At 36.7% G+C, this 20719-nt stretch overlaps 1 long non-coding RNA gene across 1 annotated transcript in view; it reads right to left on the bottom strand.

Annotated features, from left to right (window-relative positions):
* Positions 1-20719, bottom strand: part of LOC139603911 (uncharacterized) — a 131940-nt gene that overhangs the window by 3885 nt on the left and 107336 nt on the right. Inside the window, exon 5 of the long non-coding RNA XR_011683848.1 lies at positions 6858-6975. This is a non-coding gene — a long non-coding RNA (uncharacterized lncRNA). The remainder of the gene's footprint in view (positions 1-6857; positions 6976-20719) is intronic.

Consider the following 20719-nt stretch of genomic DNA (forward strand, 5'->3'; position numbering starts at 1 on the left):
CCGAGTATCTATTCTTTCATAATTTTGTCAAAGTATCCATCATCTGTATCATTATTGGCATAATGATTATGCCATTTTATTGTAGCATTTATTTTTTAAGCTAAAATAATTTTTAAAATGTTGAAGAGTACAGCTATGGATAACAGAGTGAGTGCATGCTTTGTGGAAAACTGACAGGACACTGTTAAAGATATGTTATCTGACACAGATACTGGCCTTTTCACTTGGAAAAGTATTTTTTATTAAATATAGCAAAATGAAAAATAGTCTTTGTTCATCATCTACTATTTAAAGTTCTTTCTCCACCTTGTTGCATACTGTTTTGTCAATGCCAGCACATGCTAAGAAATACAGATAATTTGAAATTGTAAGGTAAGAAGTCTTTTGTTAAGAGGCTCTTGTGGTTTGGGAATGATAGTCTCTAATTTAGTGAACCCCCTGAAACCACTCCAAACCATGCACCACTCACTCACACCTCCCTCCCCCTCCCCTGTGGAGGGCTGGAGAGAATTCAAGGCATAAAAAGTAAAGATCATGGGTTGAGATAAGAACAATTTACTGGAAATAGCAATTACAACAGTAACAGCGACAATACTAATGACAGAGGTTACAAGAAAAAGGCAAATGATTCACAGGGAAACCCTGTGAAAATACCTGAATGCTCCCTCCTCCAGCCTACACCACCTGGATGGAACCCCTTCCCCATCACCAGAAAATGGAAGTGAGATGGTACAGAATAACCTCCAGGTCCCAGCAATAGCCCCTCTTGACTATTACAAAAATTAACTGTTTCCTGGCCAGAATCAGGACAGAGCCCTGCTCTTGGAATAGCAAAATGTGGGCTCTCTTCTCCTTTCTCCTAGCATTCTGCATTATAATATTGGGAGGGCCACAGTCTACTACATCTAAAAGGGGTTCGTAGGAATTATATCATCTACAATCCTTCCTGTCTATCCTCACTCCTCTTCCTTCCTGTCTATCCTCACTTCTCTTCCTTTCCCATCTCCCCTTCTGCAAACTGTGCCACTGACCTCCCTGTGAGGAGTTTTAAGACCTATTAGTTAGAAGCTATGTATAGGAGATAGCATAATTAATAAGATTAGCAGTATGGTTGTGTTGAACGGGACTCAAGCTAAACCCAGGCAGTGTTACAGCAAAGAGGTGGCAGCTTGTTTGTGCCATTCAGTAACACCCCTGGCAGCACTCAGGTGCATCATTACATAAGGCAGCAGGTATGCTTGCTGAAAGCTTCTTCAAGGTCCACCTTCTGCGTCTCAATGTTTTTATATCAATGGAGTTACACTGATATTAAACGTAAATTTATTCATTGATGGCTATTCAAGCGTAAGATTTAGAAAATTGTTGTTTGGTTACAGTGCCGGGTACTTACTTTAGGTTCTGATTGTGAGGCTGGTTCTACTTCCACTGAAAGCGATGGTGAAATTTAATGTCTCTGGACTGAATGGCATGCCTAGCTAAGATGCTCTGGCTGTCGCAGGAGGGACTGGGAGTTATGTGGAATATAAATCAGCTGTGCATTTCCATATTTTGCATCCAACTGCCCACTGGGAAATCGTTTTATATGCATAAACTGAATTCCAAAGGGTCTCCATAATGCACTTTAGGGGGTTTACAAAACCAAAAAATAGATTGAAAAATGCTTAAAAAAAAAAAGGGGCAAGAAAGAAACTTCGTATCCCTATAGATTCAACAATTAGGAAGCTCTGGAACCAGAAAATTACATAAAAAAAATCCATTTTACATATGTGCCTCTAGAGTTTCGAAGAGGTGCAATACCCCCAAACAAACAGCTCAGCAGGAGCTGAGCTCAGCTGAACAATCAACGAAACTGCAAAAAGCTAAGCCTGCTAAAATTATGCCATTTTGTACAATCTTGTAATCTGCATACACAGATTCTAGGTATATTTCAGAAGCTTCTTCGAGGAATAAGAAATAATATCCCTAGAAACAGTGACATGTTTGTTTAATTAGATTTGAAAGATTTGATTACATAGGAGAGTATGTATATGATAGACTAAAATAAATGCAGGGATTTTGATTTAATGTCTGTGTATACATACAAAGAGGGCATCACAACAGTTGAAGATTATTCTCTCTTCACCTCTTTCCCCACCTGGCTGTGTTTAAATTACAAGGTTATCACTGCAATAATTTCAGCATCAAATATCTGAGAAAAACCTCAAGATTTACATTTTTATAGATCTTAGACATAACTCAAGGCAAGCAAATTACAGTATTAAAGGATAATTGAAAAGTCAAGATACCATGTTGTAATATCATATATTGCACTGGATCAGCCTGTCTTTTATACCAGAAATGAAAAAGAAAAGGAAAAAAAAAAGAAAAAGATGAAACTACGGAATAGAATGTGTTGTAAACCACTAACTCTTTCTGTAAAAGTACTTTCAAGACAAAACTGACAAGGCTGCTTTGGGTTGTCACAATACAGGATATCTACTTGGGACTATTTTACAAAGGGAAAAAATGTAAGGAGAAACCAAAAGATCTTCACAGAATGTTGTGTTAATGCAATAGCAGATGCAGCTCTATAAGGAGCACAGCATTTCCTTCCTCAGAGATTCTGAGGACTTTCATATGCTGTGAAATATAACGGGACCATAAGGTGGTTAACACTAAATGTTAACTACACAATGAAACTGGACTCTAATTTTCCTATTAATTCCCATATTTTTTCTAAGCATGTGTAGATGACTGACCATCCATATATCCTGCCCAGCAGAAGCACCAGACTCAGCATGTAGTTGCTTACAGCCTTATTTAATCTATAGAGAGTCAAGCACTACTGGAAATTAGGTCACAGATGCAGTAGCTTGAATTTCCCCTGGCAGTGCCCCTTGTCTTTCTGTGGCTTTCATAGGGAACCTGGGTCTTTGTTGCCCTCAAACTCAGCATCCACAGTCAGAAGAGATAACTTTACATTATTTCTCTTGAAGTGGACTGACTATTCACTATGAGTAGAGAGGGGAGCTCAGTTAAAAAATGCCTGAGAGGGGGGAAAAGCCCTTTCACCAGTGCTTACAGGTGATTATGTAAAAAAGCCGTCTCTTCTCAGAGCAGCATAGGTTGGAGTATGGAACAATCTCAGGCTTCATTCAGCAACTTCCCTTGCCACTTGTAGGCACAGAAAATGCTGATTACACATTTTCCAGAAGTGCTTCCTCAGAGGCTGGCAGATGCTGTGCTGTTGATAGGAGAAAGGGCCTAAAACACTTTGAGGTGTTAATGGTGATGGAGTACTGGCACCTTGTGAAGAGACACCTAAGGGAGTCTTATATCCGTACTGCACCCCAGGTTGTGCTTGAATTCATACAGAAGACACTCAGTATGTTATTCAAGTTAATGTGCATGTCCCAAGTGCCTCTATTCTGCTCCCAGGAATAAGGAATTCCCATAGCTAATAAGCAAAGTGCAGGTTTTTCTATGTACAGCTCTTTTCAGAAAACAGTGAGAGGGAAAAATATGGCTGCACTTGAAGTTATACCATTGATTACAAAACTTGTTTTGATTTTGTGGCCACTAAAATCAGTTCCAAGCATCAGATAAAGTTTTCTTCAAGGGGTAAATAATAAGGCAGAGAGGGTAAGAATGGTGATAATGGGTATAATCCCCATCACATTATAATCACAAGTTTACATGGTACATTCCTTGGATGCATGAAATTAACAGAGACAATTAAAAAAATATCTTCAACTCTCAGTAACTCTAATTTCATATGGTTTTGCATAATTGTTAAAAAAAAACCCAAAAAAACCCAACCTCTTTCAGTCATTTGGCTGTTTCAATGACTAGGTCTTCTCTTCACTTACAAATATCCCACCCCAGAAACTTCAGAAATTTTATTCCTAATTTACACTGAATGCATGTGAACCATGATCACAGCCTTTAATTCTGAATTTCAGTTCTTACATTTCTGTTGGAAATCAGCTTTTCCCTCTCAATCCTATTATGCTACATTCTCTTTTACTTCTCCTTCATTGAATCTCTTAGCAAGTCCCTTGGCTGCTTTTATACAGCTTCTATTTTTACCAGGCTTGCTGTATTCATAGCAGAATTTTGACTTTGATGCCTGTTTGCTTTTGAGTTTAAGATGTAGAAAGACAAAGATTTATATTTGAGTAACATTTGTTCCTTTTTTATTCAGAATGAGACTAATGTACTAGACACTCCACCTAACTTTGGACTTCTAAATTTCCAGTGGCCCAATTAAGAAGGCCACACTGCTGTACTTATATACTAAATGAAGGTAAGAAGGACAAATTACTAAAAAAAAATTAAATATATTTCAACTGAAACAAATTAGAAGATGCAGAGCTCATTCAGAGAATCTTAGTTTAGTATTACTAAGCAATGAATATTTAGTTATTTAGATATTTTACCATTTTTTCTCTACACTTTCTCAAGACAAAGAAGCATGATAAAATCATCTAGCAAATCACTGAAGAAGTATTGGCTAGAATGAAAAAAAACAGGAAAAATTAATTCATTTGTATCAGAAGTTTTATAATTTTTCTCTTTTTTTAATAATAAAATGAACTTTGTGGTACTATGACATATTTAATTTTATGTCAGTGTTCATTTTAGTGCCTAGTTACCTGCTAGAGGGACATAATGGCCTGTGCCATTCTGGGTTTTCCATGTCCTACTTCCCCTTGCATAGCAGGCTGGATGTGTCTCTGGCTGGCTCTAATGCAACCTCCTGTGGTGCTCTAAGGCTTTTCTTGTTGCCATCACTTTGCAGTCCCCTGGATCCTCTGTATCCATTGTATCCCTGCAGGCACAGGCCCCAAGCTCCAGAGTTTCCATGGGATTGGTGTGAGCATATATTGTGACATCATTAGGACAAGGCCTTTCTGCACTGTCCAAATCTTTAGTCATGCAAAATAAAGCACATTTAATGAGGTTACAGGATTTCTGTACAGAATTTTTTTATAAAACAGTACCTTTATATATTTTCTAATGCATGTAAAAGATCGTAGAGGAAAATATAGATATGGAAAATAAAATTTTAATGGATTTTCATGTTTATTCATAACAACAGCAATTTTCTGGATGATACTTTCTTATGAGCTGTTGCCTTTTATCCCAAACAACTGAGGTGATGTATGCTTTAGAGAAAACATCTTCTTACACTCACTTAACCATGCCATTAGGGTCAATTCCTTCCATTCATACTGGAAACATTTTTGCTGGAACACAGCAAAATGAAAATTACCAAAGTTTAGGTGTGACAATCAAAGCTAAATTTTGTGGCCTGGGGGGGAAAAAATCTCAGTCTCCTAATTTTTGGATTTGTTGGATATCTACTGGGATAGAATTAAAATTAAAACTTGCAGATTAAATATTTTCTTTAAAATGAGATATTTTCCCACTAATTTTATTTTCCCACTAATTTTCATTGTAGAATTCCTACTAGTTCAGGGAAAGTGGAGATAAACTAATGCTGAACATATTTAATCTGAGTTTTCTACAAGCTACACTCTTGAGAAGGGCTCAGCTGAGAGAGAAAATATTAGTGATTTTACGAGAATTTCAGATTGAAATAAAACTTTAATTCTGTTTCAAGTAACTTCAATATTATTTGAGAACTTTCAAAGAGAAACTATTTTTTAAAATTAAAAAGTTACTTAATTTTAAAAACTTAAGCAAGACTGTTTAAAAAGGGAGCTTTAAGGGCTTCTACTTGAAAAAAACATCTTAATGAATCAGGTATATTTTGTTTCAGTGGGACTGAGTATCAAAGGCTTTGAAAAAAAAATGAAGAAAGTAAAATTTCTAAGATTTTATAATATGCTTTTGGCCTATAATATATTTTGTAAAACAAAGCAGTAAACCAGTAGAACTCCAGACTCATTCTCTTAGGAACAGCAGATATACATTTTGTTTAAAAATAGATGTACTTTCTTGAGAGGAAAAAAAGAAGAAAGCTTGTTCATCAATTTTGCATGTTTCACAACTTTTATTACAGAAGCTAGACTTACTCTACAGATGAAAATGTGGAAGAGGCATCTTGCATGGTCTCTGAACTCTGAATGATCCATTAAATAAGTGCTTTTATTCTCTTGACAGAGGGAAAGAATATAAAATTTGACAATGTGCTTCAGTCTCAAACCCAGCATGCTGCTGACCTGCTTCAGAAACAGAGGACTGATCACCCAGAAAGTTGTGTCTCCCAAAATGTCAGCCTAGGGGCAAGCTGCCCTGCAGCTCAGCACAGCTACTTGCTAAGAGCAGCAGATCTGAATCTACCCATCATCCCAGCAAGCAGCTTGTGTGAAAATGCAAGGGATGCTGGAGCACCTCTTCATTCCTGAATGCAATTATCATAATCCCAGTGCAGTGAGCATGCAGATATGAGGTGGGAAATATTCCAATACACTGTGATAATTTCTGATTTATTTTGATGAAACTCAAAACACATTTGAGTCACAGAAAAATGGTTTTTTCTCATCCAAAAGCTGGTTTTGGAGGAGTGATTCTCAATGGGAAAAGGTCCAGTCTTTGTTTTTGTGCAGCTTGACAGGAAGCACTCATAGCCTAGCTTTGCAAAATCTGCTAAAAGCACTTGGTAGAATATTAATCTTTCAAAATGCGATGTTATATCAACCAGAAAAATATTCTGGTTCAAATGCCATTTCAATAAAATACCTGTTCTTTCAGATCAACACAAGCTGAAAGATTCATGGAACTTAAGCAAGTTCTCAGCATTAGGAACATAGTTGGACACATAGTTGAGTAATTTTTTCATTTAAAACATGCAGTTTAATGCTTTGGGTGTTAAGTATTAAGATTACTCATCTCCTTCTTCCCCTGCTTACCCACAGTCAGAGCAGGAGGTTAGCAGAAGATAAGCAGCCAGACTGACCAGGAAGATTTTCTCTCAGTATTGTCCTGTCTATCTTGAAGAATGCTCCTGTAACTTCCCACCAGTTCATCCTGCACAGGAGAAAACAGTAAAGATTAAATGCTGCCAAAAGAAAGAAAAACTGAAAGAAACTACTTCAGATCTTTGCAGCATTGCCTGTATATTGCAACTGTATGTGTTTATTCCCTTTCTAGCAAAAGTGCTGATGATACCTCTGAAAACGCTGCCTGGGATGTGGCCACTTGAATGAGAAGGCTTGCAAGGACAGGAAGAGTGAGCCCTGCAAGCTAGCCAGCCACAGATGTTTTCTTTCAGTGCGTAACTCCCTCCTGGCACTCAGTGCCTCGTTTATTAGATTGAAATCTTGGGAGAGAAAGGTTTCTGTGAAACTTTGCTCCAAAGATCAAAGTCATAAGTTTCTGAAAAGCATACTTGGACATTTATTAGGAATAAAAGAGAAGAGAGAGGTGAAGGAAAAGCAATGGAGAGTCGGGTCTGAGAAGGCATGATGTAGGGATACATGGGAGCAGAAGGAAAACATGACAGGAATTCAGCTGTGAAGGAAAAGGAGACAAAATCAAAAGGCAATTGTAGAGAATAATAGAGAAGCTTATAATTACTGCAGCACTTTCCTTCTCTGAACATTAGAGTGAATGCGCAGCTCTGTTTTCTTTTACTGTCACAAAGTGCTATGAAAAGCATCAGCAAGGTATAATTCGCTTAGCAGAGGAATAATAGGAATTTTGTGCCTATGGGTGCAGACAAGTGCAGACAGCTGTATGCTGTCTGGTTCTGTGTGAAGCCAGATTTAATGCAGGAGCTCTAAAGCCAAAGGATATATTGCCCATAGAATAACCTTGTACTCAGGACAATATGGCTTCTAGGCCAGGTCAGAGGGTGAGAGGACAACTGTCTGTCCTGTTCATAGAGGTAACACTTCAATGTGAGCAAGAGCTGGGGGACCACACACTTGTGTCGCACAGGGCTGAGCTCTCTCTCCCCACTGCCTCTTCCATAGGGAGGTACAGCCAAGGGATGATTTGCAAGTACTTTAGTTCAAGTCACAGAGGCCTGCACATGCCACTTGGAAAATCAAAATGGTTGCGGGAGATGTTCCATTGAAGTAGAAAAGAAAAAAACTTATAGGGACATTAATATAGAGGAATTAAGTTTTCTAATTTGCTGCAGCATAAGTCTTTTTGTTAATCAGTGTGGAAAATAATATGCATCCATACACTTTAGTATATGTTTTAGTTATTATTTTGCTCATTAAAGAAAAAAAGACGAAAAACCCTAGGCAATTGTGCTAAACCAGCAATAATACTGGTTTGCTACATGAAAGGTAAGATTGTAAAGCCATCTGCTCAGGGTAAGAAAAAATTGGGATGAAGATTACCAGTTTTGCTTTTGTACATCTGTATTGGAATTAATTACATAATCACACAGCATTTTTTCACAAGACTCCTGCCTTATTCAGTGCACAGCATGAATGTAGCTCACTGAATGGGTAACTTCAATATTTCAAATATAGGGAGCTTTCAATATTCAAGTGATTGATTCCAGATACTTAAAAATTGGTTTGGTTTGCATACAAATTGATCCTGAATTAGGCAATGGTCATGTCCAAGATGAAAACACTTCAGTTAAATCACACATAGAGAAAGCTTAATTGATACTTTATGATTTCTCAGCAGATGTCTACATTCAAATAAAATTAATGTAAAAGAATTTGCTAAAAAGATGTAGGTACTGTATCTGAATAAATCATTTGCATTTGTTCAAATGAAGTTATATGCAGTAAGAGGTGCTGGTTATACCAGCAAGCCATAAACATAACTTTATTCTTGTCTCTCTTTTTCATATTGTGCATTAAAATGAATCCAGAATGGGACTGATTTCCTCTATATTATGTCAGCGTCATGCTGATGCAACTCTTTAATTTCAGTCTTTTACCACCTAACTGCCTGTTATAGCAGTAAAAGCCAGTCTACACACATATATACTGTATTTATTTTCCTATAATTTCTTTTTAGATAAAGAATAAAATCATATGGGAACTCTTTAGGGCTAAGAGTTTGAATTCTAAGTAAAATGGGGCACAGCTGAAACAAACATAAAAAGTGGAAGAGTGAAATTTCGCATGTGGGTCCTAATAGGATTATGAGTGCCAGTTCATTTTCCCTCTCTTACAGTCTGAGTATGATTTTACTGCATGTCCTTGCAATGCATTCTCTTTTTGTAACCCTATTCTCGCAATTTGTGAAAGCCATCATGATGTTATGAAGAACATGATGCAGAAAAAAAATGCAGATTAGATATCGGTGTGTGAAATACAATGCTGCCAGTTCTTTTTATCCTTTCTGCAACTTGATCCAAATGCAGTGACTACATTATTGTGGTTAAGATTAATGGGTAAAATATTTTCCCACAAGAAACCACCACTTTTCTCCACTTAATTACCAGATGTTAAACAAGAACAAGTAGTTATTCTTCTGTGTACTCACCTGTACCTTTTAGCTAATTACAGACAACTGTTAAGGGATTTCACGTGGCTTTTGTTGTGATGCTGCAGAATTATTGACGTTAGAAATTATGTGTCTCAATAACATAGTCTAGCATGGTGTCATACACTGATAGTCATTATGTCAGCTATTTGTGCCCCTTGAAACAGGGACTTTGTCTAATAGGTAGAATATGTATTATTTTACTGTCTCTTACTTGCTGCTACTTTCATATGCATGGCTGGGAACAGAAGAGAGACTCAAAGTCCCAAACAACAGAATAGATAAAGTAACTCAGACACCCCTTAAACTATGAGGGCAGGTCCACAATTTTTAAAGGTTTTACAAAGTTAAACTTTTTATAAGAACAGGAAACTTTCAAATGCATGGATTGGAAATGCCAAAACTTCTATACTGTACTGAAAAAAGGCAAATCTTTATGGCATTTCTGCACTGCTAGAGCAGCACAAATGAGTCATGAGAAGTTTAAGTGTCCTATTCACTTTGCAGAGATATAAAGGATTAATAAAACTGAAGACAGGGAAGAGTTAGACTATTGGCATTTTAAAGGGAGATTATTTTCATCCAATGAAATGTGGAAAGGGGAGCCTCAAAGATGCTCATCTGACTACTTTCTTGGGATAAGAGCAAACATTCAGTTTCAGTTTGGCACCTATCCTACAGTTTCTACTATTTTAGCAATGTGTTTGAAGCTACTATTTTGTGCTTGATAGGTTTCCTCCCACAGTCTAGCAGAGACAGTACCAGTAGGTTAAAGTCTTTGAATTGAATTAGCCAGCCACGCACTCTTACTGATGTATAGTAGAACAAACTCCTAATTTTTTATTCATCTTTCGTGTTGTGAATCCAAACCCAAAATTACAACTTCATTAAGTACTATGAATAAAGAGCTGCAAATCTTTCATAAACTACTTATAGGTTTAGAGGATAGAAAAGTACTGTGGTAGACACTCTAAGTGACTACAGTCTTCATTTCAATTTGTGTTTATGAAAATGTCACAGAAAGTCTTAAAATCTATGTAGGGATTAATGATTTCAATTTTACTTTGTTTTTTAGTTCTGTGATTGCAAATATTTTGTTGAAGTTAATACTGCAAGTATGCTATTGCAATTGTAGCACTATTGAATTTGTGTTTAGCACTACATATGGTAGTAGATATTCATGTTTCATAGTTTACTGCAGTAACCCTCCTACAGATATTTAGAACTGTGTCAACAATATTAAAATCTCATTAATTAGCTTTTTTTAATTTTTCATGATGATCTATGCCTATGTTTACAGTGAAAAATCCTGTTAGGACCTGTGGAATCCTAGGTCCACCAGGACCAGAAGAGAGCCAGTGCTGAGAGCACAATGTCCATACCATGCATTCTTTGGCAATTAGAGCAATTTGGAATTGCTCTAGTCTGGTTCCATGGATAGGTTAGGTTTCATCAAAAATTAATCCAACATCTTTCCATGATATGGACCAAAATTAAGTAAGTTGGGATGATCAGAGGAAAACTTCCAATACAGGAAATTTTGAAGTGAAGTCAATAAAAGTTCTTGCCATTACTATTTTTCAAAGCATGCAAAAACGCAAAAGCCAGTATAATTTCTATTAAAATAGCAGAAATCACCCAAATTTAAATCTTTCATTTGTAATTAAAACTGATCACAAATTGAAAGATTCTTTCTGCCCCCTTTTTATTTTTTTGCATGTTTGAAAATATTGGGGAAAAAATTTGTTCTTTGGATTTCCTAGTTTCCCTGTTTAAAAACAGGAAAAAAAGCCCCCAAAATTGATAGCCTGAGTTTTTGAAAATCAGCAATATTTGAATGATTTGTTGATAATCAACACATTTTTTCCATAAAAATTACTTTTAATTTTATTTTTGTCTTTTTTAAATAAGAGCAAGTATAGACATTCACAAGCATTACCTCCCTAATGCCCTTAAGGGAGGTACTTCCTGTTACTTCATGCAAGACAAGGGTTTTTGGTTGCTGTAAATTTAGACTGGAAATGTATGTATTTGAATTGTGACCTGCCATGTCCTTTGTGAATTCAAAAGCTAGTGAAAAGGGTTAATTCCTCCTTGACCTGTGAGTGACATGCAAATTTTCCTGAGATGTTTCCCAGAAAATTAAATGCTCCTAGTACTTAAAAGATTCAGAATAGTTTATTCTTTTCAATATTTGGCTGTTACTATGCACTAAATTTGATCCAAACTTTCTAACTGGATAACCTGATGAAAAGTGCTTTTCTTGCAAATAAACCTTTCAATAATCTGTTCGCAGTCATGTCAGGTAAGTTTTTCCCTTTGCTTCGTCAACTGTTTTTTAATTGAATCCCTGACATTTGAATTACAGTAATATATATTTCCTACCACAGAGGCAGGGCCCCCTCAATGTGGGCACACAGAATGAGAGACAGTCCCTGGCCTGTATGGTTTATTAATTGGCCAGATAAATGATGGGGGGTGGGACCTTGCCTAAGGTGATAACAGAGGTCACTCATGGAGACAGCGCTGGAACATTTTACTCATTACACCAAACTCCAGTGTCACATTGATGGACCTCCTAACAGCATTTAAAATGCACAGTCATTCAAGCTGGGGAAACAGAAATTAAAACATCACTTAAACACATCTCCCCCCACCAGTATTTCTCAGTCTTTGTTTCTTCTTAATCAGAAAAAAATATCCTTAGGACTTACATAGCAGACATCTCTTTCTGTTCCTTCAACTAATTCCTTTATATTTGTCCTATTCTGACAAAACACAGAGAAATAAGGTAAATCGTTGTTCCAGACTGTTATATACATGTACTTTGAAATGGTGGATAAAAGCAAACAGCTAAGAAACAATTCCAGCATCTTCTTAATAGGACTAGAATTAGTGGCAGGCAATAAGGCTCTATTATTTGAATTTAATGGGATTTAACCTGTTCTTGGTTTCAGTGTAGCACTGCTACACAGACCTCCTAAGATTTGTCATGCTTAGTGACGTGTTGTCTTTTCACAATTTTTCCCCCACCCCATAGAAACAGTATAATCACTACTGTTACCTGATGTGTCCTTCAGGAAATATATCCTTGATATCTCACATACAAGCTTTCCTAAGCTTTAAATACTCACTTTATCTAACTGGATTTCTCAGACTAGGCATAAAAAAAAATAGATGCATCTCCCCTTCTCCTTAATTATTATTTTGTTAAAAAAATCAAATATGCTTCTTTCTGTCAGTCGATATAGAAACGGTGGAAGGAGATTAAAAATTAAGTCTTTCTAATCATACTGTTGTTTGTGAAAAGGGAATCTTTTGCTGACTGTATTCTGTAACAAAATGGATTATCACATAACATGGCATCATGCTTTGCTGGGAAAAAATGTGTCATCTGTTTTGCTTTAATCTCATTGAGGAGCAATTGTCACAAGTGTCTTCCATATTAAATTTTTCCTTATCCCATTTGGCTGACTAAGATTAGATGTCAATTCAAGGGCACCTAAATAAAGCAGAATAGCAGATATTTCTGTAGCTATTCCTATTACTGTTAATGGAGTTTCACCTCAGATCAATAGAGACAGGAAAGTGATATGAATATTGCTTTCCAGGGAGTGTGAAATATCTTTAAAGCGATGCCACATATGTTAAACCCTACTTGCTGGGTAAATGCTGATTGCTGTAAACTTTTCCTAAAATACCAAAACTATGGGTAAATACATCAGTTTCACAATTTTTGGGCAACATTCTCACTACTGTGAAGGATCCCGTCCTCCACCTAGCAAAGCAAAAATTTTACTTAATATAACAGTCTTTCTACAGTGAATATTATATTATGCTGCCCTTTGTCTTAGGACAGCAAGGAGAGCAGAAAATTATGATGAGATTAAAAATAATAAAATAATTAGTCTTGCAAAATGGACTTGAGCTCATTCATTCCTAGAATTACAAAAAAGGTAACAGGACAATACTTTACAATTGACAAAAATAATAACTATGCCTCGAGATTTATCCTGTTTCTACTTACCTTCTATGCGTGATGTGCATTTGGATTGTGGTAAATCACTAAACTTTATAAACACATTTCTGTCAGGTTATTGAAATTAAGTTGTCTGGTCTGGAGAAAAATTTCTTGGTTTCAGGTCACCTCATTTTGTCTGTCTAAATTGAAACAGAGATCCAGATATGTTGTCTAACACAAAGAGTGGCATTTACCCTATAGCTAGACTTGTTAAATGAGTTCATAAAAGTATAAATGGTGTTGTTTGTGGGAAGCAGAATGTGCTTCCATCCTCTCTTGTCTTATTGTTCCTGAATTCTGGGTTTCCTGTTTAGTTCTGGAGTCAGTCTGTAGATTTAGAAAAAAAGAGTGAATAATATCTTCTGTATGGATGAAAAAGTCCCTTTCCTTTCCTTTCCTTTCCTTTCCTTTCCTTTCCTTTCCTTTCCTTTCCTTTCCTTTCCTTTCCTTTCCTTTCCTTTCCTTTCCTTTCCTTTCCTTTCCTTTCCTTTCCTTTCCTTTCCTTTCCTTCTCCTCTTCCCCCTTTTCCTTTTCCCTTTTCCTTTTCCTTCCTTGCCTTGCTTTTGCCTTTTGCCTTTTATTTCTTGACAGTTATGAACTGAGGTAATTATAGTTCACTATTCAGACATAAAACATGGTTTCATTTCAATTCTTAAATATTATTTAAACTGCAAGATTCCCTTATGTGTAGGCACTGAGTGACTCATTCAAAACTGAATAGATTTTAAAATAAAACTAGAAATTTATTTTGCAAGAGTATCTTAATAGAAAATCAGTCAGAATAATTATTTGTTGCATAGAAAGGATTCTACCCATCCAAAAAAATAATTAATTGCCTTAGTGCTTTCAAATGCCAGTAAAGGTTAAATTTAGTTTAAAAAGTTGTTGAATGACTCAGACACTCTTTAAAAATTTCCTTTTTTCTTGAATTTCTACATTGATTTTCCCAAAGAATTCACCATCTTTAAAAACCAAACAAACAATCAAACATGGTTTTATAGGCAGTGTTATTTTTTCTTGATTTCCACTTGCTCTGCTAGGGGGTCCCAGTCCTTGTGACCCCAGTCCTGTGTCCAGGTGAACTATTTAGTTCCAAAGTCACTTCTGACAGCAGAGGGTGACTAATCAGCAGAAAGGGATTATCTCCCTAGCAACAGCCGTACAACACTTATGGAGGTATCCTGGGAGCTGGTGTTAAACAGGCAAACCAGAATTATCTCTGAATTAATGCCATCTGAGCAGGTAGAAGTGGAAAACAGAATGACTTCAGCATACCCAGGCAGGAAGTCCAGAGTATAAGAAACATGTAGCTCTTCTCAGAAGGTCAGACACAAAGGTTTTGACTTCTGCTTCTCATGAGAGCAACCCACAGAGCACCAGGTTATGCCCAGCTCTTCTCTCATCCAAAACACTCAAACCTTATGTTCAGATTGCCTAAATGAAGACTTAAGGCACCCAAATACTTAACCAAGCTAGTCAACCACAACAACAGATTTCTTTCCTTAGAAGAAATAAATTTTCTACAGTAAGGATTTTTTCTTTGAAGGGGGCTGCAAAAGCCTTAGTGAGAAATAAGGCCTTTGCAGCTTAACTTCTACTTTAAGTGCAGAGCACATTTCTTTGATTTTCTCTTCCCTGATATCATATACGTAGGTAGATGTAGGTGTATGTATACATCATGTTCAAAGGAAAATCTAGCCTGCTCTCTATACACTGGATAGAAGTGAAAAAAAAAATTCAGCACATTTCTTCATACAATACTGAGAAGTGTTCAGCAACTACAATGAAAAAATGCAGCAGAAGAATGAGAATAGGGTATGAAGGGTTCTCAGACCGCTTTCCCACCTGACAAATTTGATTGCTCTGAATGACCCCAGAATACTGTCTGCTCTGAAGCATGTGGGAAAAGAACAGCAGAGTGTTTTGGCACATAGGTGGGAGAAGGCTGTGCCATATGAAGTGTTGCACAGCCTGCGATTCCTTCCTTTTTGTAGAGCAAGAACAAAAAAGAATGGGTCTAGCTTGTAGGTTTTAACAGACTGCAGCTCATGGACTTCCTGCCAAAGGGTTAGGTGCTGCTGTTTGGCCCTTGGTTTCAAACACAGAAATGGCCATCTTTCAATAGTAGATGTTTCTAAGCTAAAGAAAGAGCAGCCAGCTGAAAGGAGAAAAGAAATGGTGAATAAAAGATGAAAATAACAGCTGTGATACAATCCTCCTCTTATCAGAGCATTTAGCTTGAGGTGGGTTTTCTTTTTATCTTTTTCAGTTTTAATGCTGAGAGGGGTTTCTATGGAAGATTGTTTTCAAAATAAGTTATTATTCCACTACCGTGCAGATTTAGATGCATTTTCCACTGAGCTTTTGAAGGATTCTAAGATCATATTATGAGAAAAAAATGTTAGCAATTGTTTGTGGAAAAAATCTGACAATAAGGTCAAAGGAGCCACAAAGGAGGTGACATTTGCCGATTAAGCTCTTGCTACAGCATGAAACACAGTGACCAAGAAAAGCATACAGCATTTAAGCATTTTGTCATATTTTTTACATCAAGAGTGTACTTTTATGCATGCTAAAGAATGGAAATGAATTTTAATGCTTATCAGGCACTTAGGCTATCTTATATGAAACCAGATTTGGCAACTCCTCCTGCAGCTGTTGCAAACAAGTCCAGCCAATCATCAGTACTTGTGTGTTTCATTCATCCCTCTGTAAGAGAAATAGAGAAGCAATAAACTCAGAACATTTGGAAATTCAGTTTTAACAAAGTGGATGATTTTCTTTGCAGAGCCAAGTCTTTTAGTTTGTTGTTGTTGGGTTTTTATAATAATTTCACCAGCGGAATTGGATTGAGATTGCTGCCTTCACAACTACAGAAAGCAAAACAAAACTGTTTTCTAAGCTTCTAACAAAACCTCTGAGCTTCACCAGTGTCTTCAAGTGGAGAAAAAGTGTGTGTACAGCCCATTTTGAGTTTTGCAACAAAAGCTGTCAAAACCACACCTGTATATTTTCATCCCATGTGATCTGGTGGCATGTTTTTAACTCCAAGTACCACATCAGGCAGCAGGAGTATCATTTGGTATATAACTACTTATTTCCACCAGTATGCCAGCAATTCATGGGACACTCTAAAATATTGTAATGTAGCTAATGATATTTTAATTAGTTAAAATAATTATGATAATGGTTTCCTTAGAAAATTTTCTAACTCTCACTAAACATTTGGTAAAACCTGGCATTTTGTGTCTGTTTCATTGACTTGTTAGCTGCATCTATACAAAATGTGTATAAGAAACGTTCTGATAATCAATATTTGGCATACTCTTTAGCTGCCACTGATGATGACACAAGTTTGAGGAAATATTAATTTTTTTATACTTGTTGACCCTCACCATTCAGGAAAAGTGACAAGTGCTTATGTCAAAGATTACAATCTGGTTAACTAGTAGCAATTAACTCATCAGATGCATGATAATCTCCCTGGTCATCTGCACGGTGCTTTCAAGTGTGTGTGCACCTGATAGTTTCTCTCCTTGTAGTTACTCAGGCAGACTCAGTCTGATGTCTAGACATTTCCAAAGCTAACCTAGAGTCTATTGCCATAAGTCTGAAATAAATTATTTAAAAATAGCAGAATTTCAATATGACCATTTAAAGTTTTGCCATTTTGATTATTTTGCCAAAAATCTGTCTTGATAACTGCTGTTTTTCCAGAAAGGAAGAAGCTGTTAATTTTGTTTTGTCTTGATTAGGTTTGGTGTGGTTTGGTTTGGTTTCCTGGAAGATTGGGCTGAAGGCCACATGCATGCTTTTCAAGTCCTGGGTATTAGATTAGACAAAAGTAGGTAATGATGCACGCATCCCAAAAGTGTGTGCAAAATGATGACATTTCCTCAAAGAAAAAAAACTCTTGAACATTCAAGTCCAGACTTGAATGACCAGTCCCTTATGCGTTTTGCTTCCTGGTCACATTTTCAAAACAAGATGAAATAGAATATGTTGCAACTTATTTGTAATTAGTTTTTAGTAGCCTTTAGTTCATTTTCCTTTTTAGTCATACAGTTTCTATTCTCTGTCATAGCTGCAAATATCATGGTTCATGTGTTTCACCAATAAGAACTCTAAATCCCATATAACAATGTCATAGGATGCATTCTCATCCATCTTTGAGGATGCATGGATGACTTAGAGAGGATATAGAGGCATTTTTTTAGTAAGGAAATATCACTTAGAACCACATGAGAGTAACAGTGCTGCACCAGGCACCACTGATTAATTGATTTTGGAATGAAGATGATGTTTTACAGAACCTAGATAGCTGGAAGCTCAAAGTAAATTCTCCCAGCTCCAGTGGTTTTGTATTTCTGAATGCTTTTTTTTGTTTTTTATCTGAAGCAGTGATTTTTCCAATTTTCTAATTTGTCTATTTTTATAATTGAAAAATTGTATGCATTAGCGATACTTCAATGCTTCCTCTTCACTTTAGATGACAAAATAAAATATAAAGATAAGAAAATATAAACATTTTGAAGACATAGTCTATTTGTCATGATACCTAAAGGAAAAAAAAAAAACATCAAGGAATACCAAGGTGCAGAAGAAAAGGTGCAAAACAAAGAAACAGTGCTAACTAATAGAACATAACTCAATTTTGCCTTTTTTTTTTTTCCATCTGAATCCTTTCTTGTTGCCATAGTGGCATTTGATAGTCAAAAGGCAGCTTCCACCCCTGATGAATCCAGAAAACATCAGCATATGCTGTGCTCAGATTATGCTATACTGACTGACCTACTTGGCCTTGCCTTCAAGTTTTGGCTAAGGCCTGCAGTTCCCCTCTGTCAATTGTGTGAGGGATGCACATTTGTTCTTCTGCCTTTCCACAATCATAAATCTGCAACCTGCAGTAAACTCTATTCCTGTGCTGCTATGATACCCTGGTATGTATCACTGCCTTGCTTGTTTCCAGTATAATGCCAAAGAGAGAAGATGAATAAGTATATCAGAATAAAGCTCTAATATGCCATATACATGCTGTCCTAGTCCCATTTGTCCATCAATGTGCTTCCACTTACACCCAAAACAGCAAAGATCTTGGACACATTGCTGACAAATGCAATGGATAGCATAGAGATACAATTCTGAGCAGTCGGCTCAAACCTTTGCACGCTGACTGGAAGCTGCTTTAGTACTGCAAGCTAATGTAAAAGGTGAAGCTTCAGTGCCGTGAAGCTGCCAGTGTCATCCCACTGCTTTCCCTTGCACAGGCTCTGCTGCTCACCCTGCCATATCCTTGCTTCAGAAAGCTCCCAGGCCTTGCATTTTCTTAACTAAAGGAGAGAAGGTCCATGTTCCCTTGATGATTAGTATACCTGTCTAAAAGCATTATTACATTTCTGAGAAGGTTATCATTTGCCCTGAGTTGGTAAGCCAACCTGCAGGGCTGACTCTGCAGCTGCCATGACTCTGAAATCAACTGTATTGTATTGAGTTACCTGGTGGAGTAATTAATGTGTGGAGTGTGCTAATGACTCTCTTCTCAGATTCTCATATTCATATCTCCTGTAAATTTTCTACAGGACATTCAAGCTTCTCTACTGATTTTCAGCAATTTGTGTGAGTGTGCATGTGTGTGTGTGTGTGAAAAACTTACTGTTCTGGGCTTCTGTTTTTGCACTTAAGCTCACGAGATCTCACCAACTGCTTTGAATGTACAGATTTAGGTATTTATCATCCATACAAGTGGGAAATTATAGGACCTGTCTTTAACAGCTGCCCCTGTTTGCTGAGAAAAGGCAAAATGTCTACTATGAGAGAAAAGGGAGCAGATAGAGGTGTTCTGTAGCCCTTTTGTTTAAAAAAAATAGAAAAAACAACAAAAACCACACCAAAACAAAAAAGCAAAGGGAAAAAAAAAGCTTTAATCATATATTTAAAGAGAAGGTGTCTGCAAAGAGGGGATTGTTTTTTTTTTTCAATTTTTGCCTTCATATTAAGTCTAAATGGGAGACTGCAGGAGTGGAGACTAATGGAAATCACTAAGCGCTATGTTGCTCAAAACCATAGACCAGGAAAGCCTGCCAGTCTTAGTAAGACATTAGGTACCTTTTAGACTGAGAATTTCATTTAGTCTTGGAGTCAAATTTCTCATGGGAATGATGCAATCTTTAAGAAGTTTCTCTGAAAATGGTTTTCTATACAATGCAGTAGACACGGATGACTGTTTTTCCCTTCATTTGCTTTTACCTAAAACTAAGGTGCTTTAAAATGTGAAACATTTTTCTTGCATCACTTCCTAACAAAAGGTTGAACCATTTTTCTGTTTTCTGCCTGGGAACCACCACCCAGAGAAAATCTCTTGACTGTGAAGAAAATCCTGTACACTGAGAACTGGAAAATTGCTCAGCACTCACAAGATTTCCTGGTGGCATCAGCAACCACCATGAGCTGTGCTGGAAGTGATCCATCTTCCCATTGCACCCCTTCTGAAAGGCTCTTGGCCTCTCTGGAGGCCCTGGATTGTGAAAACCCTGGCAGAGGAGTAAGCTTACAACAAGTGCTGCAGGGAGAGCAGGTTACTGATTTAGTGTGGAGGAAGTGTCAGAATACACCAGGTTTTATAAAAACCTTTAAACCTAAAACAGAAGCTGGTAAAATTAAAAGTTTTATTCAGGGTTAACAATGAGTCCCTTACAAACATTGATGAGTTGAATTTTTTTTGACTAGATTTGTCAAAATCTGCATCTGTGAATGATTCTTCATCTTTAGATGGCTAAAGCATCTAACGTAGCTCTTGCCATATATTTCATTATGCATGAATTCTTCCTACTTCACTTTTTTCCTGTACGCAACTTGTTTTGGTTTCAGTTGGTTTTGCTTGCTTCTCTGGCAGCAGCAGCAGTGCTTTCAGGGTGTCCCTTGAACAAAACCTGTCACTATACAAAAAATTAAGATCTTTTCTGTAGCTCACATTTAGTTCCCACCCTTTTATGACATTGCTAAACAGTTTCTTCCAGTGATGATTTCTTTCAAATCATTGAAATCATTTGTATTTTGAAATTCAATACCATACTTCTGCAACACAAATTTCTTCTTACAGTGAAGTGTAAAGAGTGTTTCAAATGAAAATGCCTTTGAAAAGCCTTCTCAGGAAATCTTTGTCTACAAAGTATTCAGAACATTTTTCTGATTGTGAAATGCCTTGCTCAGAGTTGATGACTACAGTGTTAGTACTGGGAAAAACAATTAAAAGCATTGCTGTAAAAATTGAATTTTTTTCTCTTTTTCTAT

Source organism: Agelaius tricolor, unplaced genomic scaffold (genome assembly GCF_023055355.1).
Source record: "Agelaius tricolor isolate 1412-34295 unplaced genomic scaffold, bAgeTri1.0.p SCAF_2, whole genome shotgun sequence".
Taxonomy (NCBI): Eukaryota; Metazoa; Chordata; class Aves; order Passeriformes; family Icteridae; genus Agelaius; species Agelaius tricolor.